At 49.3% G+C, this 23,923-nt stretch overlaps 1 long non-coding RNA gene across 1 annotated transcript; it reads left to right on the forward strand.

Annotated features, from left to right (window-relative positions):
• Positions 1-2,481: 2,481 nt before the first annotated feature.
• LOC310883720 lies at positions 2,482-14,243 on the forward strand. Its single transcript, XR_014573679.1, has 3 exons — positions 2,482-3,068; positions 7,443-8,063; positions 9,816-14,243. It is a non-coding gene; the product is annotated as an uncharacterized lncRNA (long non-coding RNA).
• The last annotated feature ends 9,680 nt before the right edge of the window (positions 14,244-23,923 follow it).

The raw sequence follows: 23,923 nt of genomic DNA on the forward strand, positions 1-23,923 counted from the left end.
TGCAAAACCCTTCAGGGTAGGGACACCACAAGTTTGGCCAAGTTTATGCATAACTGTATGCCTGGTAGCTACCCTTGCCTTCTCACCTTGGCATGCTTCTAGAAAAAAGATTTGGCTTCCTCCAACAGAGATTTTTTCTTTGGGGATCCTAAACTCGGATTCCCCTGGGCTAGGTAACAGAGAATTTGGGCTACTTTGGAGGGTGGTATATGCCCGGTAGAATACTTTGCCTCCACCAGATAGTACTTAGGAAAACGTTTCACCTCCATGCGGCTGTTCTGGACAAAAGCAGCGTACCCGTCTGGGGTAGCTACAGGAATTTTGGCCAAATTGGGAATTATGTGCATGCCCAGTAGCTACCCGTTCCTCCTCCCAGGCATACTTTCTGAAATGTTTTGGGACTCTTCCAGAGAGAGAGGGACTTGTGGATTCGGTCCGCAGAAGCCTTCAGGCTAGGTACCTGAGAACTTGGGCCAATTTTCGACGGAGGTGCATGCCAAGAGGCTTCTCTTGCCTCCGCCTGATCTGGTTTGCCAAAACCTTGAGCCTACATCCACATACAGATTTACTTTGGGATCCTGCCCTCAGATCGCTTCAGGCTAGGTACCTGACAACTTTGCCCAATTTGGGACCGAGGTACCTGCCTGGGTACCTTCACTTCCCTTCCCTAATCTTGTTTTCCAAAACTTTTGGGCTAGCTCCAAATAAACAACTGCTTGTCAATACCAGCTGAAGACCCCTCCATGTTACGTCTCTCTCAACTTTGGCCCTACTTTGGACGTAGCTGCATGCCTGCTAGCTCCCTCTGCTTCCTCCACAAGAGGTTCTCAAAATGTATGGGATTCTGCCTGAGACACATTTAGCTCTGGGTACCAGCTGCAAAACCCTTCAGGGTAGGGACACCACAAGTTTGGCCAAGTTTAGAGGGAAGTGTATGCCTGGTAGCTACCCTTGCCTTCTCACCTCGGCATGCTTCTGCAAAGGATTTGGCTTCCTCCAACAGAGATTTTTTCTTTGGGGATCCTAAACTGGGATACCTCTGAGCTAGGTAACAGAGAATTTGGGCTACTTTGGAGGTTTTTACATGCCCGGTAGAATACTTTGCCTCCGCCAGATGTTACTTAGGAAAAAGTTTCGCCTCCCTGCGGCAGTTCTGGACAAAAGCAGAGTACACGTCTGGGGTAGCTACAGGAATTTTGGCCAAATTGGGAATTATCTGCATGGCCAGTAGCTACCCTTTCCTCCTCCCAGGCATACTTTCTGAAAAGTTTTGGGCCTCTTCCAGAGAGAGAGGGACTTGTGGATTCGGTCCGCAGAACCCTTCAGGCTAGGTACCCGAGATCTTGGGCCAATTTTCGACGGATGTGCATGCGAAAAGGCTTCTCTTGCCCCCCGCTTATCTTGGTTGCCCAAACCTTGTGGCTACCTCCACATACAGATTTACTTTGGGATCCTGCCCTCAGATCGCTTCAGGCTATGTACCTGACAACGTTGCCCAATTTGGGACGGAAGTACCTGCCTGGGTACCTTCACTTCCCTTCCCTCATCTTGTTTTCCAAAACTTCTGGGCTAGCTCAAATAAACAAGTGCTTGTCAATACCAGCTGAAGACCCCTCCACGTTACGTCTCTCTCAACTTTGGTCCTACTTTGGACGTAGCTGCATGCCTGCTAGCAACCATCGCTTCCTCCACAAAAGCTTCTCAAAATGTATGGGATTCTGCCTGAGACACATTTAGCTCTGGGTACCAGCTGCAAAGCCCTTCAGGGTAGGGACACCACAAGTTTGGCCAAGTTTATGCATAACTGTATGCCTGGTAGCTACCCTTGCCTTCTCACCTTGGCATGCTTCTAGAAAAAAGATTTGGCTTCCTCCAACAGAGATTTTTTCTTTGGGGATCCTAAACTCGGATTCCTCTGGGCTAGATAACAGAGAATTTGGGCTAGTTTGGACGTTGGTACATGCCTCCTAGCTACCTTTGCCTCCGCCACATTGTACTTTTGAAAAAGTTTCCGCTCCCCGCGGCAGTTCTGGACAAAAGCAGCGTACCCGTCTGGGATAGCTACCTGAATTTTGGCCAAATTGGGAATTATGTGCATGCCCAGTAGCTACCCGTTCCTCCTCCCAGGCATACTTCCTGAAATGATTGGGCCTCTTCCAGAGAGAGAGGGACTTGTGGATTCGGTCCGCAGAACCCTTCAGGCTAGGTACCCGAGAACTTGGGCCAATTTGGGACGGAGGTGCATGCGAAAAGTCTTCTCTTGCCTCCCGCTTATCTTGTTTGCCAAAACTTTGTGGCTACCTCCACATACAGATTTACTTTGGGATCCTGCCCTCAGATCGCTTCAGGCTAGGTACCTGACAACTTTGCCCAATTTCCGACGGAGGTACCTGCCTGGGTACCTTCACTTCCCTTCCCTCATCTTGTTTTCCAAAACTTCTGGGCTAGCTCCAAATACACAACTGCTTGTCAATACCCCCACGTTACGTCTCTCTCAACTTTGGCCCTACTTTGGACGTCGCTGCATGCCTGCTAGCTACCTCTGCTTCCTCACAAAAGTTTCTCAAAATGTATGCGATTCTGCCTGAGACACATTTAGCTCTGGGGACCAGCTGCAAAGCCCTTCAGGGTAGGGACACCACAAGTTTGGCCAACTTTATGCATAACTGTATGCCTGGTAGCTACCCTTGCCTTCTCACCTCGGCATGCTTCTCGAAAACAGATTTGGCTTCCTCCAACAGAGATTTTTTCTTTGGGGATCCTAAACTCGGATTCCCCTGGGCTAGGTAACAGAGAATTTGGGCTACTTTGGACGTTGGTACATGCCCGGTAGAATACTTTGCCTCCGCCAGGTTGTACTTAGGAAAACGTTTCACCTCCATGCGGCTGTTCTGGACAAAAGCAGCGTACCCGTCTGGGGTAGCTACAGGAATTTTGGCCAAATTGGGAATTATGTGCATGCCCAGTAGCTACCCGTTCCTCCTCCCAGGCATACTTTCTGAAATGTTTTGGCCTCTTCCAGAGAGAGAGGGACTTGTGGATTCGGTCCGCAGAACCCTTCAGGATAGGTACCCAATAACTTGGGCCGATTTTCGACGGAGGTGCATGCCAAGAGGCTTGTCTTGCCACTGCCTGATCTGGTTTGCCAAAACTTTGTGGCTACCTCCACATACAGATTTACTTTGGGATCCTGCCCTCAGATCGCTTCAGGCTAGGAACCTGACAACTTTGCCCAATTTGGGACCGAGGTACCTGTCTGGGTACCTTCACTTCCCTTCGCTCATCTTGTTTTCCAAAACTTCTGGGCTAGCTCCAAATAAACAACTGCTTGTCAATACCAGCTGAAGACCCCTCCACGTTACGTCTCTCTCAACTTTGGCCCTACTTTGGACGTAGCTGCATGCCTGCTAGCTACCTTTGCTTCCTCCACAAAAGCTTCTCAAAATGTATGGGATTCTGCCTGAGATACATTTAGCTCTGGGTACCAGCTGCAAAGCCCTTCAGGGTAGGGACACCACGAGTATGGCCAAGTTTATGCATAACTGTATGCCTGGTAGCTACCCTTGCCTTCTCACCTCGGCATGCTTCTGCAAAAGATTTGGCTTCCTCCAACAGAGATTTTTCCTTTGGGGATCCTAAACTCGGATTCCCCTGGGCTAGGTAACAGAGAATTTGGGCTACTTTGGACGTCGGTACATGCCCGGTAGCATACTTTGCCTCCGCCAGACTGTACTTTTGAAAAAGTTTAGCCTCCCTGCAGCAGTTCTGGACAGAAGCAGCGTACCCATCTGGGGTAGCTACCTGAATTTTGGACAAATTGGGAATTATGCGCATGCCCAGTAGCTACCTGTTCCTCCTCCCAGGCATAATTTCCAAAATGTTTTGGACCTCTTCCAGAGAGAGAGGGACATGTGGATTCGGTCCGCAGAACCCTTCAGGCTAGGTACCTGAGAACTTGGGCCAATTTTCGACGGAGGTGCATGCCAAGAGGCTTCTCTTGCCTCTGCCTGATCTGGTTTGCTTAAACCTTGTGGCTACCTCCACATACAGATTTACTTTGGGATCCTGCCCTCAGATCGCTTCAGGCTAGGTACCTGACAACTTTGCCCAATTTCCGACCGAGGTACCTGCCTGGGTACCTTCACTTCCCTTCCCTCATCTTGTTTTCCAAAACTTTTGGGCTAGCTCAAATAAACAACTGCTTGTCAATACCAGCTGAAGACCCCTCCACGTTACGTCTCTCTCAACTTTGGCCCTACTTTGGACGTAGATGCTTGCCTGCTAGCAACCATCGCTTCCTCCACAAAAGTTTCTCAAAATGTATCGGATTCTGCCTGAGACACATTTAGCTCTGGGTACCAGCTGCAAAACCCTTCAGGGTAGGGACACCACAAGTTTGGCCAACTTTATGCATAACTGTATGCCTGGTAGCTACCCTTGCCTTCTCACCTTGGCATGCTTCTAGAAAAAAGATTTGGCTTCCTCCAACAGAGATTTTTTCTTTGGGGATCCTAAACTTGAATACCTCTGGGCTAGGTAACAGAGATTTGGGCTACTTTGGAGGTTGGTACATGCCCGGTAGCATACTTTGCCTCCGCCAGATTGTACTTAGGAAAACGTTTCGCCTACCCGCGGCTGTTCTGGACAAAAGCAGTGTACCCGTCTGGGGTAGCTACCTGAATTTTGGCCAAATTGGGAATTATGTGCATGCCCAGTAGCTACCCGTTCCTCCTCCCAGGCATACTTTCTGAAATGTTTTGGCCTCTTCCAGAGAGAGAGGGACTTGTGGATTCTCACCGCAGAACCCTTCAGGATAGGTACCTGAGATCCTGGGCCAATTTTCGACGGAGGTGCATGACAAGAGGCTTCACTTGCCTCTGCCTGATCTGGTTTGCCAAATCCTTGTGGCTACCTCCACATACAGATTTACTTTGGGATCCTGCCCTCAGATCGCTTCAGGCTATGTACCTGACAACGTTGCCCAATTTGGGACGGAGGTACCTGCCTGGGTACCTTCACTTCCCTTCCCTCATCTTGTTTTCCAAAACTTCTGGGCTAGCTCAAATAAACAAGTGCTTGTCAATACCAGCTGAAGACCCCTCCACGTTACGTCTCTCTCAACTTTGGTCCTACTTTGGACGTAGCTGCATGCCTGCTAGCAACCATCGCTTCCTCCACAAAAGCTTCTCAAAATGTATGGGATTCTGCCTGAGACACATTTAGCTCTGGGGACCAGCTGCAAAGCCCTTCAGGGTAGGGACACCACAAGTTTGGCCAAGTTTATGCATAACTGTATGCCTGGTAGCTACCCTTGCCTTCTAACCTTGGCATGCTTCTAGAAAAAAGATTTGGCTTCCTCCAACAGAGATTTTTTCTTTGGGGATCCTAAACTCGGATTCCTCTGGGCTAGATAACAGAGAATTTGGGCTAGTTTGGACGTTGGTACATGCCTCCTAGCTACCTTTGCCTCCGCCACATTGTACTTTTGAAAAAGTTTCCCCTCCCCGCGGCAGTTCTGGACAAAAGCAGCGTACCCGTCTGGGATAGCTACCTGAATTTTGGCCAAATTGGGAATTATCTGCATGCCCAGTAGCTACCCGTTCCTCCTCCCAGGCATACTTCCTGAAATGATTGGGCCTCTTCCAGAGAGAGAGGGACTTGTGGATTCGGTCCGCAGAACCCTTCAGGCTAGGTACCCGAGAACTTGGGCCAATTTGGGACGGAGGTGCATGCGAAAAGTCTTCTCTTGCCTCCCGCTTATCTTGTTTGACAAAACCTTGTGGCTACCTCCACATACAGATTTACTTTGGGATCCTGCCCTCAGATCGCTTCAGGCTAGGTACCTGACAACTTTGCCCAATTTCCGACGGAGGTACCTGCCTGGGTACCTTCACTTCCCTTCCCTCATCTTGTTTTCCAAAACTTCTGGGCTAGCCCCAAATACACAACTGCTTGTCAATACCAGCTGAAGACCCCCCCACGTTACGTCTCTCTCAACTTTAGCCCTACTTTGGACGTCGCTGCATGCTTGCTAGCTACCTCTGATTCCTCACAAAATTTTCTCAAAATGTATGCGATTCTGCCTGAGACACATTTAGCTCTGGGGACCAGCTGCAAAGCCCTTCAGGGTAGGGACACCACAAGTTTGGACAACTTTATGCATAACTGTATGCCTGGTAGCTACCCTTGCCTTCTCACCTCGGCATGCTTCTCGAAAACAGATTTGGCTTCCTCCAACAGAGATTTTTTCTTTGGGGATCCTAAACTCGGATTCCCCTGGGCTAGGTAACAGAGAATTTGGGCTACTTTGGACGTTGGTACATGCCCGGTAGAATACTTTGCCTCCGCCAGGTTGTACTTAGGAAAACGTTTCACCTCCATGCGGCTGTTCTGGACAAAAGCAGCGTACCCGTCAGGGGTAGCTACAGGAATTTTGGCCAAATAGGGAATTATGTGCATGCCCAGTAGCTACCCGTTCCTCCTCCCAGGCATACTTTCTGAAATGTTTTGGCCTCTTCCAGAGAGAGAGGGACTTGTGGATTCGGTCCGCAGAACCCTTCAGGATATGTACCCAATAACTTGGGCCGATTTTCGACGGAGGTGCATGCCAAGAGGCTTCTCTTGCCACTGCCTGATCTGGTTTGCCAAAACTTTGTGGCTACCTCCACATACAGATTTACTTTGGGATCCTGCCCTCAGATCGCTTCAGGCTAGGAACCTGACAACTTTGCCCAATTTGGGACCGAGGTACCTGTCTGGGTACCTTCACTTCCCTTCGCTCATCTTGTTTTCCAAAACTTCTGGGCTAGCTCCAAATAAACAAGTGCTTGTCAATACCAGCTGAAGACCCCTCCACGTTACGTCTCTCTCAACTTTGGCCCTACTTTGGACGTAGCTGCATGCCTGCTAGCTACCTTTGCTTCCTCCACAAAAGCTTCTCAAAATGTATGGGATTCTGCCTGAGATACATTTAGCTCTGGGGACCAGCTGCAAAGCCCTTCAGGGTAGGGACACCACGAGTATGGCCAAGTTTATGCATAACTGTATGCCTGGTAGCTACCCTTGCCTTCTCACCTCGGCATGCTTCTGCAAAAGATTTGGCTTCCTCCAACAGAGATTTTTCCTTTGGGGATCCTAAACTCGGATTCCCCTGGGCTAGGTAACAGAGAATTTGGGCTACTTTGGACGTCGGTACATGCCCGGTAGCATACTTTGCCTCCGCCAGACTGTACTTTTGAAAAAGTTTAGCCTCCCTGCAGCAGTTCTGGACAGAAGCAGCGTACCCATCTGGGGTAGCTACCTGAATTTTGGACAAATTGGGAATTATGCGCATGCCCAGTAGCTACCTGTTCCTCCTCCCAGGCATAATTTCCGAAATGTTTTGGACCTCTTCCAGAGAGAGAGGGACATGTGGATTCGGTCCGCAGAACCCTTCAGGCTAGGTACCCAAGAACTTGGGCCCACTTTCGATGGAGGTGCATGCCAAGAGGCTTCTCTTGCCTCTGCCTGATCTGGTTTGCTTAAACCTTGTGGCTACCTCCACATACAGATTTACTTTGGGATCCTGCCCTCAGATCGCTTCAGACACATTTAGCTCTGGGTACGAGCTGCAAAGCCCTTCAGGGTAGGGACACCACAAGGTTGGCCAACTTTATGCATAACTGTATGCCTGGTAGCTACCCTTGCCTTCTCACCTTGGCATGCTTCTAGAAAACAGATTTGGCTTCCTCCAACAGAGATTTTTTCTTTGGGGATCCTAAACTCGGATTCCCCTGGGCTAGGTAACAGAGAATTTGGGCTACTTTGGAGGTTGGTACATCCCCGTTAGCTACCTTTGCCTCTGCCACATGGTACTTTTGAAAAAGTTTCGCCTCCCTGTGGCTGTTCTGGACAAAAGCAGCGTACACGTCTGGGGTAGCTACGGGAGTTTTAGCCAAATTGGGAATTATGTGCATGCCCAGTAGCTACCCGTTCCTCCTCCCAGGCATACTTTCTGAAATGTTTTGGCCTCTTCCAGAGAGAGAGGGACTTGTGGATTCGGTCCGCAGAACCCTTCAGGCTAGGTACCCAAGAACTTGGGCCCATTTTCGATGGAGGTGCATGCCAAGAGGCTTCTCTTGCCTCTGCCTGATCTGGTTTGCCAAAACCTTGTGGCTACCTCCACATACAGATTTACTTTGGGATCCTGCCCTCAGATCGCTTCAGGCTAGGTACCTGACAACTTTGCCCAATTTCCGACGGAGGTACCTGCCTGGGTACCTTCACTTCCCTTCCCTCATCTTGTTTTCCAAAACTTCTGGGCTAGCTCCAAATACACAACTGCTTGTCAATACCAGCTGAAGACCCCTCCACGTTACGTCTCTCTCAACTTTGGCCCTACTTTGGACGTAGCTGCATGCCTGCTAGCTACCTCTGCTTCCTCACAAAAGTTTCTCAAAATGTATGCGATTCTGCCTGAGACACATTTAGCTCTGGGGACCAGCTGCAAAGCCCTTCAGGGTAGGGACACCACAAGTTTGGACAACTTTATGCATAACTGTATGCCTGGTAGCTACCCTTGCCTTCTCACCTCGGCATGCTTCTAGAAAACAGATTTGGCTTCCTCCAACAGAGATTTTTTCTTTGGGGATCCTAAACTCGGATTCCCCTGGGCTAGGTAACAGAGAATTTGGGCTACTTTGGACGTTGGTACATGCCCGGTAGAATACTTTGCCTCCGCCAGATTGTACTTAGGAAAACGTTTCACCTCCATGCGGCTGTTCTGGACAAAAGCAGCGTACCCGTCTGGGGTAGCTACAGGAATTTTGGCCAAATAGGGAATTATGTGCATGCCCAGTAGCTACCCGTTCCTCCTCCCAGGCATACTTTCTGAAATGTTTTGGCCTCTTCCAGAGAGAGAGGGACTTGTGGATTCGGTCCGCAGAACCCTTCAGGATAGGTACCCAAGAACTTGGGCCGATTTTCGACGGAGGTGCATGCCAAGAGGCTTCTCTTGCCACTGCCTGATCTGGTTTGCCAAAACCTTGTGGCTACCTCCACATACAGATTTACTTTGGGATCCTGCCCTCAGATCGCTTCAGGCTAGGAACCTGACAACTTTGCCCAATTTGGGACCGAGGTACCTATCTGGGTACCTTCACTTCCCTTCGCTCATCTTGTTTTCCAAAACTTCTGGGCTAGCTCCAAATAAACAACTGCTTGTCAATACCAGCTGAAGACCCCTCCACGTTACGTCTCTCTCAACTTTGGCCCTACTTTGGACGTAGCTGCACGCCTGCTAGCAACCATTGCTTCCTCCACAAGAGGTTCTCAAAATGTATGCGATTCTGCCTGAGACACATTTAGCTCTGGGGACCAGCTGCAAAGCCCTTCAGGGTAGGGACACCACAAGTTTGGCCAAGTTTATGCATAACTGTATGCCTGGTAGCTACCCTTGCCTTCTCACCTTGGCATGCTTCTAGAAAAAAGATTTGGCTTCCTCCAACAGAGATTTTTTCTTTGGGGATCCTAAACTCGGATTCCCCTGGGCTAGGTAACAGAGAATTTGGGCTAATTTGGACGTTGGTACATGCCCGCTAGCTACCTTTGCCTCCGCCACAATGTACTTTTGAAAAAGTTTTGCCTACCTGCGGCAGTTCTGGATAAAAGCAGCGTACCCGTCTGGGGTAGCTACCTGAATTTTGGCCGAATTGGGAATTATGTGCATGACAAGTAGCTACCCGTTCCTCCTCCCAGGCATACTTTCTGAAATGTTTTGGTCCTCTTCCAGAGAGAGAGGGACATGTGGATTCGGTCCGCAGAACCCTTCAGGCTAGGTACCCAAGAACTTGGGCCAATTTTCGATGGAGGTGCATGCCAAGAGGCTTCTCTTGCCTCTGCCTGATCTGGTTTGCTTAAACCTTGTGGCTACCTCCACATACAGATTTACTTTGGGATCCTGCCCTCAGATCGCTTCAGACACATTTAGCTCTGGGTACGAGCTGCAAAGCCCTTCAGGGTAGGGACACCACAAGGTTGGCCAACTTTATGCATAACTGTATGCCTGGTAGCTATCCTTGCCTTCTCACCTTGGCATGCTTCTAGAAAACAGATTTGGCTTCCTCCAACAGAGATTTTTTCTTTGGGGATCCTAAACTCGGATTCCCCTGGGCTAGGTAACAGAGAATTTGGGCTACTTTGGAGGTTGGTACATCCCCGTTAGCTACCTTTGCCTCTGCCACATGGTACTTTTGAAAAAGTTTCGCCTCCCTGTGGCTGTTCTGGACAAAAGCAGCGTACACGTCTGGGGTAGCTACGGGAGTTTTAGCCAAATTGGGAATTATGTGCATGCCCAGTAGCTACCCGTTCCTCCTCCCAGGCATACTTTCTGAAATGTTTTGGCCTCTTCCAGAGAGAGAGGGACTTGTGGATTCGGTCCGCAGAACCCTTCAGGCTAGGTACCCAAGAACTTGGGCCAATTTTCGACGGAGCTGCATGCCAAGAGGCTTCTCTTGCCTCTGCCTCATCTGGTTTGCCAAAACCTTGTGGCTACCTCCACATACAGATTTACTTTGGGATCCTGCCCTCTGATCGCTTCAGGCTAGGTACCTGACAACTTTGCCCAATTTCCGACGGAGGTACCTGCCTGGGTACCTTCACTTCCCTTCCCTCATCTTGTTTTCCAAAACTTCTGGGCTAGCTCCAAATAAACAAGTGCTTGTCAATACCAGCTGAAGACCCCTCCACGTTACGTCTCTCTCAACTTTGGCCCTACTTTGGACGTCACTGCATGCCTGCTAGCTACCTTTGCTTCCTCCACAAAAGTTTCTCAAAATGTATGGGATTCTGCCTGAGACACATTTAGCTCTGGGTACCAGCTACAAAGCCCTTCAGGGTAGGGACACCACGAGTTTGGCCAAGTTTATGCATAACTGTATGCCTGGTAGCTACCCTTGCCTTCTCACCTTGGCATGCTTCTAGAAAACAGATTTGGCTTCCTCCAACAGAGATTTTTTCTTTGGGGATCCTAAACTCGGATTCCCCTGGGCTAGGTAACAGAGAATTTGGGCTACTTTGGAGGTTGGTACATCCCCGTTAGCTACCTTTGCCTCTGCCACATGGTACTTTTGAAAAAGTTTCGCCTCCCTGTGGCTGTTCTGGACAAAAGCAGCGTACACGTCTGGGGTAGCTACGGGAGTTTTAGCCAAATTGGGAATTATGTGCATGCCCAGTAGCTACCCGTTCCTCCTCCCAGGCATACTTTCTGAAATGTTTTGGCCTCTTCCAGAGAGAGAGGGACTTGTGGATTCGGTCCGCAGAACCCTTCAGGCTAGGTACCCAAGAACTTGGGCCCATTTTCGATGGAGGTGCATGCCAAGAGGCTTCTCTTGCCTCTGCCTGATCTGGTTTGCCAAAACCTTGTGGCTACCTCCACATACAGATTTACTTTGGGATCCTGCCCTCAGATCGCTTCAGGCTAGGTACCTGACAACTTTGCCCAATTTCCGACGGAGGTACCTGCCTGGGTACCTTCACTTCCCTTCCCTCATCTTGTTTTCCAAAACTTCTGGGCTAGCTCCAAATACACAACTGCTTGTCAATACCAGCTGAAGACCCCTCCACGTTACGTCTCTCTCAACTTTGGCCCTACTTTGGACGTAGATGCATGCCTGCTAGCTACCTCTGCTTCCTCACAAAAGTTTCTCAAAATGTATGCGATTCTGCCTGAGACACATTTAGCTCTGGGGACCAGCTGCAAAGCCCTTCAGGGTAGGGACACCACAAGTTTGGACAACTTTATGCATAACTGTATGCCTGGTAGCTACCCTTGCCTTCTCACCTCGGCATGCTTCTAGAAAACAGATTTGGCTTCCTCCAACAGAGATTTTTTCTTTGGGGATCCTAAACTCGGATTCCCCTGGGCTAGGTAACAGAGAATTTGGGCTACTTTGGACGTTGGTACATGCCCGGTAGAATACTTTGCCTCCGCCAGATTGTACTTAGGAAAACGTTTCACCTCCATGCGGCTGTTCTGGACAAAAGCAGCGTACCCGTCTGGGGTAGCTACAGGAATTTTGGCCAAATAGGGAATTATGTGCATGCCCAGTAGCTACCCGTTCCTCCTCCCAGGCATACTTTCTGAAATGTTTTGGCCTCTTCCAGAGAGAGAGGGACTTGTGGATTCGGTCCGCAGAACCCTTCAGGATAGGTACCCAAGAACTTGGGCCGATTTTCGACGGAGGTGCATGCCAAGAGGCTTCTCTTGCCTCTGCCTGATCTGGTTTGCTTAAACCTTGTGGCTACCTCCACATACAGATTTACTTTGGGATCCTGCCCTCAGATCGCTTCAGACACATTTAGCTCTGGGTACGAGCTGCAAAGCCCTTCAGGGTAGGGACACCACAAGGTTGGCCAACTTTATGCATAACTGTATGCCTGGTAGCTATCCTTGCCTTCTCACCTTGGCATGCTTCTAGAAAACAGATTTGGCTTCCTCCAACAGAGATTTTTTCTTTGGGGATCCTAAACTCGGATTCCCCTGGGCTAGGTAACAGAGAATTTGGGCTACTTTGGAGGTTGGTACATCCCCGTTAGCTACCTTTGCCTCTGCCACATGGTACTTTTGAAAAAGTTTCGCCTCCCTGTGGCTGTTCTGGACAAAAGCAGCGTACACGTCTGGGGTAGCTACGGGAGTTTTAGCCAAATTGGGAATTATGTGCATGCCCAGTAGCTACCCGTTCCTCCTCCCAGGCATACTTTCTGAAATGTTTTGGCCTCTTCCAGAGAGAGAGGGACTTGTGGATTCGGTCCGCAGAACCCTTCAGGCTAGGTACCCAAGAACTTGGGCCAATTTTCGACGGAGCTGCATGCCAAGAGGCTTCTCTTGCCTCTGCCTCATCTGGTTTGCCAAAACCTTGTGGCTACCTCCACATACAGATTTACTTTGGGATCCTGCCCTCTGATCGCTTCAGGCTAGGTACCTGACAACTTTGCCCAATTTCCGACGGAGGTACCTGCCTGGGTACCTTCACTTCCCTTCCCTCATCTTGTTTTCCAAAACTTCTGGGCTAGCTCCAAATAAACAAGTGCTTGTCAATACCAGCTGAAGACCCCTCCACGTTACGTCTCTCTCAACTTTGGCCCTACTTTGGACGTCACTGCATGCCTGCTAGCTACCTTTGCTTCCTCCACAAAAGTTTCTCAAAATGTATGGGATTCTGCCTGAGACACATTTAGCTCTGGGTACCAGCTACAAAGCCCTTCAGGGTAGGGACACCACGAGTTTGGCCAAGTTTATGCATAACTGTATGCCTGGTAGCTACCCTTGCCTTCTCACCTCGGCATGCTTCTAGAAAAAAGATTTGGCTTCCTCCAACAGAGATTTTTCCTTTGGGGATCCTAAACTCGGATTCCCCTGGGCTAGGTAACAGAGAATTTGGGCTAGTTTGGACGTTGGTACATGCCCGGTAGCATACTTTGCCTCCGCCAGACTGTACTTTTGAAAAAGTTTAGCCTCTCTGCAGCAGTTCTGGACAAAAGCACCGTACCCGTCTGGGGTAGCTACCTGAATTTTGGCCAAATTGGGAATTATGTGCATGCCCAGTAGCTACCCGTTCCTCCTCCCAGGCATACTTTCTGAAATGTTTTGGCCTCTTCCAGAGAGAGAGGGACTTGTGGATTCGGTCCGCAGAACCCTTCAGGCTAGGTACCTGAGAACTTGGGCCAATTTTCGACGGAGGTGCATGCCAAGAGGCTTCTCTTGCCTCCCGCTTATCTTGGTTACCAAAACCTTGTGGCTACCTCCACATACAGATTTACTTTGGGATCCTGCCCTCAGATCGCTTCAGGGTAGGTACCTGACAACTTTGCCCAATTTCCGACGGAGGTACCTGCCTGGGTACCTTCACTTCCCTTCCCTCATCTTGTTTTCCAAAACTTCTGGGCTAGCTCCAAATAAACAAGTGCTTGTCAATACCAGCTGAAGACCCCTCCACGTTACGTCTCTCTCAACTTTGGCCCTACTTTGGACGTAGCTGCATGCCTGCTAGCAACCATTGCTTCCTCCACAAAAGCTTCTCAAAATGTATGGGATTCTGCCTGAGACACATTTAGCTCTGGGGACCAGCTGCAAAGCCCTTCAGGGTAGGGACACCACAATTTTGGCCAGGTTTTCAGGGAAGTGTATGCCTGGTAGCTACCCTTGCCTTCTCAACTCGGCATGCTTTTAGAAAAAAGATTAGGCTTCCTCCAACAGAGATTTTTTCTTTGAGGATCCTAAACCCGGATCCCTCTAGGCTAGGTAACAGAGAATTCTGGCTAATTTGGACGTTGGTACATGCCTGCTAGCTACCTTTGCCTCCACCACATTTTACTTAGGGAAAATTTTGCCTTACCTGCATTACTTCTGGAAAAGCAGCTTACCTGTCTGGTATTTGTTACCTGCCTGTGTCTGCATGTCCTGTAGCTCTCACGGATTACCTCAAATTGCACGGAGGTTCCCCACTTTTTTCTCCATTTGTTGAGGTCTGGTCCTGTTTGACCCTTAAGGCTCTTTCCAAGCATCTCTTTGAGCCTTTCCTTTTGGCATTCTCTGAACACAGCTGAAACCTCGGCTTGCTGCCTCAAACTCCTCCAAGGCTGTTGCTCTAATTCCTTTGTGTCCATCGGTGTACGTTCCCAACCCTGCAACAATGGAATAGACAGTTTTTCTTTGATTTTGTTTTCTTTGGGTGTTTCTTTGCATTACGACCTTTTCTTTCTTTGGTCTTTCCTTCAATCCTACCACTTTTGTTACTTTGAATCTCCTCTTAGTTTTGTTGTTTCTTTGCTTTTTTCAAACATCAGCACCCCACCCCATATTCCTTGTGCACCGCCTCCCTCATAGAATCCTACAATGCCTGGGGTTGGAAGGGACCTTAAAGACCATCCAGCTCGAGCCCACCTGCACTGGTGCCCCAGGACCCTGTTGGGAGCCGCACGTCTGGGCTGGGGCCAGCTCTGCCTTGGGGGTGACTGAGGCTGTGCCTGTCAGCCCTGCACTGGGACATGGCGGTTGCCTAGCACCACTCCGGGTCACAATATGCACTGCCCCTCACAGCACAGGGCTGCCATGTGGTCACGGTCCCTGTCCTTGGCTTCCCAAGGAGCTGCATCCCCATGCTTGGTCCTGAGCGAGGTGGTGCATGTGCGAGTCCAGGAGTCCCCAAGTGCCACAGGGTGGACTTCTCTCTCTTTCCCCTGGAGATGAACACTCTCTTTTGCATCCACCATACCTGTGCCCCTGAGAAGCTCCGCAGCCAGGACGTCCATGGCCCAGCTCTCTCAAGCTCACGGCTGGGCTGTCCTGCCCCAGGGGGTCCTGACAGGTGCCTGGAGCACACTGGAAAAGTTGGGCCTACATGCCTTAGTTCTGAACAAAAGCAGCATACCCAGGCTGTGACAAACCCTCTTTGGGCATCAGAACAGAATCTTGAAGTCTGCGGTGCCCAAAGTGAAACCTTTTTCTTCACTCCTTATAAAATAAACATTAAAGTTAACTCTTAAGGAGATAATGAGATTAAGGAAGTACATGCTAAACATAGAAGACTATAATACGCAACTTTTTGCCCAAAATATGCTCATTGTCATCCCAGGGTGGGACAGATAAGCTTAGGATATAAAAGTGTTAGGAGGTAGTGGTAAAAAAGTTAATGACAGCAAAACCCTAGAGTGAGGAAAAAAGGGAGAGCTGGGGAGTTGGGGGGGAGAAGAAAAATTGAAAACCTACAAGAGGCAGTCGATGTTCTGTGCTCCTTCTCCACCAAGACAGGGACACCTCCTTGGTAAGCTCTGCACCTTCACCTTCACTTTGGTGAGGAATACCTGCGATAGCATTTATACGTTAAATAAACATATTAACTGCCTATAGGGTTAGTGGCATAGATTCATTTTACCTGCCTATCGGGTCAGTGGAATAGACCCACAAGAAAGAGGACAATCCCTTGTCATGAAGAACTCAGGGTTCTCCCATTTGGCTGCATCTGTTCAAAAACCAGCCTGCATACAAGCGATGCAGGAGAAGGATCTCACGGAGATCCTCAAAGCTAGCCCTGATTGATCTGGCAAGGTTAACTCCCTCTTAGCTGTAGCCTCCCAGACAGCATAAAGACACACGTAGCTAGTCTCCAAGACCACATACAAACTGCCTGTGCTATCAATGCTGCCCTGGATGCCACACAGCTGGCAGATCTGGTTTGCCAAAACCTTGTGGCTACCTACACATACAGATTTACTTTGGGATCCTGCCCTCAGATCGCTTCAGGCTAGGTACCTGACAACTTTGCCCAATTTCCGATGGAGGTACCTGCCTGGGTACCTTCACTTCCCTTCCCTCATCTTGTTTTCCAAAACTTCTGGGCTAGCTCCAAATAAACAACTGCTTGTCAATACCAGCTGAAGACCCCTCCACGTTACGTCTCTCTCAACTTTGGCCCTACTTTGGACGTAGCTGCATGCCTGCTAGCAACCATCGCTTCCTCCACAAGAGGTTCTCAAAATGTATGGGATTCTGCCTGAGACACATTTAGCTCTGGGGACCAGCTGCAAAGCCCTTCAGGGTAGGGACACCACAAGTTTGGCCAACTTTATGAATAATTGTATGCCTGGTAGCTACCCTTGCCTTCTCACCTTGGCATGCTTCTAGAAAAAAGATTTGGCTTCCTCCAACAGAGATTTTTTCTTTGGGGATCCTAAACACGGATTCCCCTGGGCTAGGTAACAGAGAATTTGGGCTAGTTTGGACGTTGGTACATGCCCGCTAGCTACCTTTGCCTCTGCCACATTGTACTTTTGAAAAAGTTTTGCCTACCTGCGGCAGTTCTGGACAAAAGCAGCGTACCCGTCTGGGGTAGCTACCTGAATTTTGGCCCAATTGGGAATTATGTGCATGCCCAGTAGCTACCAGTTCCTCCTCCCAGGCATACCTTCTGAAATGTTTTGGGCCTCTTCCAGAGAGAGAGGGACTTGTGGATTCGGTCCGCAGAACCCTTTGGCTAGGTACCCAAGAACTTGGGCCCATTTTCGATGGAGGTGCATGCCAAGAGGCTTCTCTTGCCTCTGCCTGATCTGGTTTGACAAAACCTTGTGGCTACCTCCACATACAGATTTACTTTGGGATCCTGCCCTCAGATCGCTTCAGGCTAGGTACCTGACAACTTTGCCCAATTTCCGACGGAGATACCTGCCTGGGTACCTTCACTTCCCTTCCCTCATCTTGTTTTCCAAAACTTCTGGGGTAGCTCCAAATACACAACTGCTTGTCAATACCAGCTGAAGACCCCTCCACGTTACGTCTCTCAACTTTGGCCCTACTTTGGACGTAGCTGCATGCCTGCTAGCTCCCTCTGCTTCCTCCACAAGAGGTTCTCAAAATGTATGGGATTCTGCCTGAGACACATTTAGCTCTGGGTACCAGCTGCAAAGCCCTTCAGGGTAGGGACACCACAAGTTTGGCCAAGTTTATGCATAACTGTATGCCTGGTAGCTACCCTTGCCTTCTCACCTCGGCATGCTTCTAGAAAAAAGATTTGGATTCCTCCAACAGAGATTTTTTCTTTGGGGATCCTAAACTCGGATTCCCCTGGGCTAGGTAACAGAGAATTTGGGCTACTTTGGAGGTTGGTACATGCCCGGTAGCATACTTTGCCTCCGCCAGATTGTACTTTTGAAAACGTTTCACCTCCATACGGCTGTTCTGGACGAAAGCAGCGTACCCGTCAGGGGTAGCTACAGGAATTTTGGCCAAATTGGGAATTATGTGCATGCCCAGTAGCTACCCGTTCCTCAACCCAGGCATACTTTCTGAAATGTTTTGGGCCTCTTCCAGAGAGAGAGGGACTTGTGGATTCTCACCGCAGAACCCTTCTGGATAGGTACCTGAGATCTTGGGCCAATTTTCGAGGGACGTGCATGACAAGAGGCTTCTCTTGCCTCTGCCTGATCTGGTTTGACAAAACCTTGTGGCTACCTCCACATACAGATTTACTTTGGGATCCTGCCCTCAGATCGCTTCAGGCTAGGTACCTGACAACTTTGCCCAATTTTCGACGGAGGTACCTGCCTGGGTACCTTCACTTCCCTTCGCTCATCTTGTTTTCCAAAACTTTTGGGCTAGCTCAAATAAACAACTGCTTGTCAATACCAGCTGAAGACCCCTCCACGTTACGTCTCTCTCAACTTTGGCCCTACTTTGGACGTAGCTGCATGCCTGCTAGCAAGCATCGCTTCCTCCACAAAAGCTTCTCAAAATGTATGGGATTCTGCCTGAGACACATTTAGCTCTGGGGACCAGCTGCAAAGCCCTTCAGGGTAGGGACACCACAAGTTTGGCCAACTTTATGCATAACTGTAGGCCTGGTAGCTACCCTTGCCTTCTCACCTCGGCATGCTTCTAGAAAAAAGATTTGGCTTCCTCCAACAGAGATTTTTTCTTTGGGGATCCTAAACTCGGATTCCCCTGGGCTAGGTAACAGAGAATTTGGGCTACTTTGGAGGTTGGTACATGCCCAGTAGAATACTTTGCCTCCGCCAGATTGTACTTAGGAAAACGTTTCACCTCCATGCGGCTGTTCTGGACAAAAGCAGCGTACCCGTCTGGGGTAGCTACCTGAATTTTGGCCAAATTGGGAATTATGTGCATGCCCAGTAGCTACCCGTTCCTCCTCCCAGGCATACTTTCTGAAATGTTTTGGGCCTCTTCCAGAGAGAGAGGGACTTGTGGATTCGGTCCGCAGAACCCTTCAGGCTAGGTACCCAAGAACTTCGGCCTATTTTCGACGGAGGTGCATGCCAAGAGGCTTCTCTTGCCTCTGCCTGATCTGGTTGCCAAAACCTTGTGGCTACCTCCACATACAGATTTACTTTGGGATCCTGCCCTCAGATCGCTTCAGGCTAGGTACCTGACAACTTTGCCCAATTTCCGACCGAGGTACCTGCCTGGGTACCTTCACTTCCCTTCCCTCATCTTGTTTTCCAAAACTTCTGGGCTAGCTCAAATAAACAACTGCTTGTCAATACCAGCTGAAGACCCCTCCACGTTACGTCTCTCTCAACTTTGGCCCTACTTTGGACGTAGATGCTTGCCTGCTAGCAACCATCGCTTCCTCCACAAAAGTTTCTCAAAATGTATGGGATTTTGCCTGAGACACATTTAGCTCTGGGTACCAGCTGCAAAGCCCTTCAGGGTAGGGACACCACAAGTTTGGCCAACTTTATGCATAACTGTATGCCTGGTAGCTACCCTTGCCTTCTCACCTTGGCATGCTTCTAGAAAAAAGATTTGGCTTCCTCCAACAGAGATTTTTTCTTTGGGGATCCTAAACTCGGATTCCCCTGGGCTAGGTAACAGAGAATTTGGGCTAGTTTGGACGTTGGTATATGCCTGGTAGAATACTTTGCCACCGCCAGACTGTACATTTGAAAAAGTTTCGCCTCCCTGCAGCAGTTCTGGACAGAAGCAGCGTACCCATCTGGGGTAGCTACCTGAATTTTGGACAAATTGGGAATTATGTGCATGCCCAGTAGCTACCCGTTCCTCCTCCCAGGCATACTTTCTGAAATGTTTTGGCCTCTTCCAGAGAGAGAGGGACTTGTGGATTCGGTCCGCAGAACCCTTCAGGCTAGGTACCTGAGAACTTGGGCCAATTTGGGGCGGAGATGCATCTGAAAAGGCTTCTCTTGCCTCCCGTTTATCTTGGTTGCCAAAACTTTGTGGCTACCTCCACATACAGATTTACTTTGGGATCCTGCCCTCAGATCGCTTCAGGCTAGGTACCTGACAACTTTGCCCAATTTCCGACGGAGGTACCCGCCTGGGTACCTTCACTTCCCTTCCCTCATCTTGTTTTCCAAAACTTTTGGGCTAGCTCCAAATAAACAAGTGCTTGTCAATACCAGCTGAAGACCCCTCCACGTTACGTCTCTCTCAACTTTGGCCCTACTTTGGACGTAGCTGCATGCCTGCTAGCTACCTTTGCTTCCTCCACAAAAGCTTCTCAAAATGTACGGGATTCTGCCTGAGACACATTTAGCTCTAGGTACCAGCTGCAAAGCCCTTCAGGGTAGGGACACCACAAGTTTGGTCAAGTTTACAGGGAAGTGTATGCCTGGTAGCTACCCTTGCCTTCTCACCTCGGCATGCTTCTAGAAAAAAGGTTTGGCTTCCTCCAACAGAGATTTTTTCTTTGAGGATCCTAAACCCGGATCCCTCTAGGCTAGGTAACAGAGAATTCTGGCTAATTTGGACGTTGGTACATGCCCGCTAGCTACCTTTGCCTCCACCACATTGTACTTAGCGAAAATTTTGCCTTAACTGCATTACTTCTGGAAAAGCAGCTTACCTGTCTGGTATTTGTTACCTGCCTCTGTCTGCATGTCCTGTAGCTCTCATGGATTACCTCAAATTGCACGGAGGTTCCCCACTTTTTTCTCCATTTGTTGAGGTCTGGTCCTGTTTGACCCTTAAGGCTCTTTCCAAGCATCTCTTTGAGCCTTTCCTTTTGGCATTCTCTGAACACAGCTGAAACCTCGGCTTGCTGCCTCAAACTCCTCCAAGGCTGTTGCTCTAGTTCATTTTTGTCCATCGGTGTACGTTCCCAACCCTGCAACAATGGAATAGACAGTTTTTCTTTGATTTTGTTTTGTCTGGTTGTTTGTTTTCATTATGACCTTTTCTTTCTTTGGTCTTTCCTTCAATCCTACCACTTTTGTTAGTTTGAATCCTCCTCTTAGTTTTGTTTTCTTTGCTTTCTTCAGACATCAGCACCCCACCCCATTTTCCCTGTGCACTGCCTCCCTCATAGAATCCTACAATGCCTGGGGTTGGAAGGGACCTTAAAGACCATCCAGCTCGAGCCCACCTGCACTGGTGCCCCAGGACCCTGTTGGGAGCCGCACGTCTGGGCTGGGGCCAGCTCTGCCTTGGGGGTGACTGAGGCTGTGCCTGTCAGCCCTGCACTGGGACATGGCGGTTGCCTAGCACCACTCTGGGTCACAATATGCACTGCCCCTCACAGCACAGGGCTGCCATGTGGTCACGGTCCCTGTCCTTGGCTTCCCAAGGAGCTGCGTCCCCATGCTTGGTCCTGAGCGAGGTGCTGCATGTGCGAGTCCAGGAGTCCCCAAGTGCCACAGGGTGGACTTCTCTCTCTTTCCCCTGGAGATGAACACTCTCTTTTGGTTCCACCATACCTGTGCCCCTGAGAAGCTCCACAGCCAGGACGTCCATGGCCCAGCTCTCTCAAGCTCACGGCTGGGCTGTCCTGCCCCAGGGGGTCCTGACAGGTGCCTGGAGCACACTGGAAAAGTTGGGCCTACATGCCTTAGTTCTGAACAAAAGCAGCATACCCAGGCTGTGACAAACCCTCTTTGGGCATCAGAACAGAATCTTGAAGTCTGCGGTGCCCAAAGTGAAACCTTTTTCTTCATTCCTTATAAAATAAACATTAAAGTTAACTCTTAAGGAGATAATGAGATTAAGGAAGTACATGCTAAACATAGAAGACTATAATACGCAACTTTTTGCCCAAAATATGCTCATTGTCATCCCAGGGTGGGACAGATAAGCTTAGGATATAAAAGTGTTAGGAGGTAGTGGTAAAAAAGTTAATGACAGCAAAACCCTAGAGTGAGGAAAAAAGGGAGAGCTGGGGAGTTGGGGGGGAGAAGAAAAATTGAAAACCTACAAGAGGCAGTCGATGTTCTGTGCTCCTTCTCCACCAAGACAGGGACACCTCCTTGGTAAGCTCTGCACCTTCACCTTCACTTTGGTGAGGAATACCTGCGATAGCATTTATACGTTAAATAAACATATTAACTGCCTATTGGGTTAGGGGCATAGATTCATTTTACCTGCCTATCGGGTCAGTGGAATAGACCCACAAGAAAGAGGACAATCCCTTGCCATGAAGAACTCAGGGTTCTCCCATTTGGCTGCATCTGTTCAAAAACCAGCCTGCATACAAGCGATGCAGGAGAAGGATCTCACGGAGATCCCCAAAGGCTAGCCCTGATTGATCTGGCAAGGTTAACTCCCTCTTAGCTGTAGCCTCCCAGACAGCATAAAGACACACGTAGCTAGTCTCCAAGACCACATACAAACTGCCTGTGCTATCAATGCTGCCCTGGATGCCACACAGCTGGCAGATCTGGTTTGCCAAAACCTTGTGGCTACCTCCACATACAGATTTACTTTGGGATCCTGCCCTCAGATCGCTTCAGGCTAGGTACCTGACAACTTTGCCCAATTTCCGACGGAGGTACCCGCCTGGGTACCTTCACTTCCCTTCCCTCATCTTGTTTTCCAAAACTTCTGGGCTAGCTCCAAATACACAACTGCTTGTCAATACCAGCTGAAGACCCCTCCACGTTACATCTCTCTCAACTTTGGTCCTACTTTGGACGTAGCTGCATGCCTGCTAGCAACCATCGCTTCCTCCACAAGAGGTTCTCAAAATGTATGCGATTCTGCCTGAGACACATTTAGCTCTGGGGACCAGCTGCAAAGCCCTTCAGGGTAGGGACACCACAAGTTTGGCCAAGTTTATGCATAACTGTATGCCTGGTAGCTACCCTTGTCTTCGCACCTTGGCATGCTTCTAGAAAAAAGATTTGGCTTCCTCCAACAGAGATTTTTTCTTTGGGGATCCTAAACTCGGATTCCCCTGGGCTAGGTAACAGAGAATTTGGGCTACTTTGGAGGGTGGTATATGCCCGGTAGAATACTTTGCCTCCACCAGATTGTACTTAGAAAAACGTTTCACCTCCATGCGGCTGTTCTGGACAAAAGCAGCGTACCCGTCTGGGGTAGCTACCTGAATTTTGGCCAAATTGGGAATTATGTGCATGCCCAGTAGCTACCCGTTCCTCCTCCAAGGCATACTTTCTGAAATGTTTTGGGACTCTTCCAGAGAGAGAGGGACTTGTGGATTCGGTCCGCAGAACCCTTCAGGATAGGTACCTGAGAACTTGGGCCAATTTTCGACGGAGGTGCATGCCAAGAGGCTTCTCTTGCCTCCGCCTGATCTGGTTTGCCAAAATCTTGAGCCTACCTCCACATACAGATGTACTTTGGGATGCTGCCCTCAGATCGCTTCAGGCTAGGTACCTGACAACTTTGCCCAATTTCCGACGGAGATACCTGCCTGGGTACCTTCACTTCCCTTCCCTCATCTTGTTTCCCAAAACTTTTGGGCTAGCTCCAAATACACAACTGCTTGTCAATACCAGCTGAAGACCCCTCCACGTTACGTCTCTCTCAACTTTGGCCCTACTTTGGACGTAGCTGCATGCCTGCTAGCAACCATTGCTTCCTCCACAAGAGGTTCTCAAAATGTATGGGATTCTGCCTGAGACACATTTAGCTCTGGGTACCAGCTGCAAAACCCTTCAGGGTAGGGACACCGCAAGTTTGGTCAAGTTTACAGGGAAGTGTATGCCTGGTAGCTACCCTTGCCTTCTCACCTCGGCATGCTTCTAGAAAAAAGGTTTGGCTTCCTCCAACAGAGATTTTTTCTTTGAGGATCCTAAACCCGGATCCCTCTAGGCTAGGTAACAGAGAATTCTGGCTAGTTTGGACGTTGGTACATGCCCGCTAGCTACCTTTGCCTCCACCACATTGTACTTAGCGAAAATTTTGCCTTAACTGCATTACTTCTGGAAAAGCAGCTTACCTGTCTGGTATTTGTTACCTGCCTCTGTCTGCATGTCCTGTAGCTCTCATGGATTACCTCAAATTGCACGGAGGTTCCCCACTTTTTTCTCCATTTGTTGAGGTCTGGTCCTGTTTGACCCTTAAGGCTCTTTCCAAGCATCTCTTTGAGCCTTTCCTTTTGGCATTCTCTGAACACAGCTGAAACCTCGGCTTGCTGCCTCAAACTCCTCCAAGGCTGTTGCTCTAATTCCTTTGTGT

The sequence above is a fragment of the Anser anser genome (assembly GCF_964211835.1).
Source record: "Anser anser genome assembly, chromosome: 18".
NCBI classification, from domain to species: Eukaryota; Metazoa; Chordata; class Aves; order Anseriformes; family Anatidae; genus Anser; species Anser anser.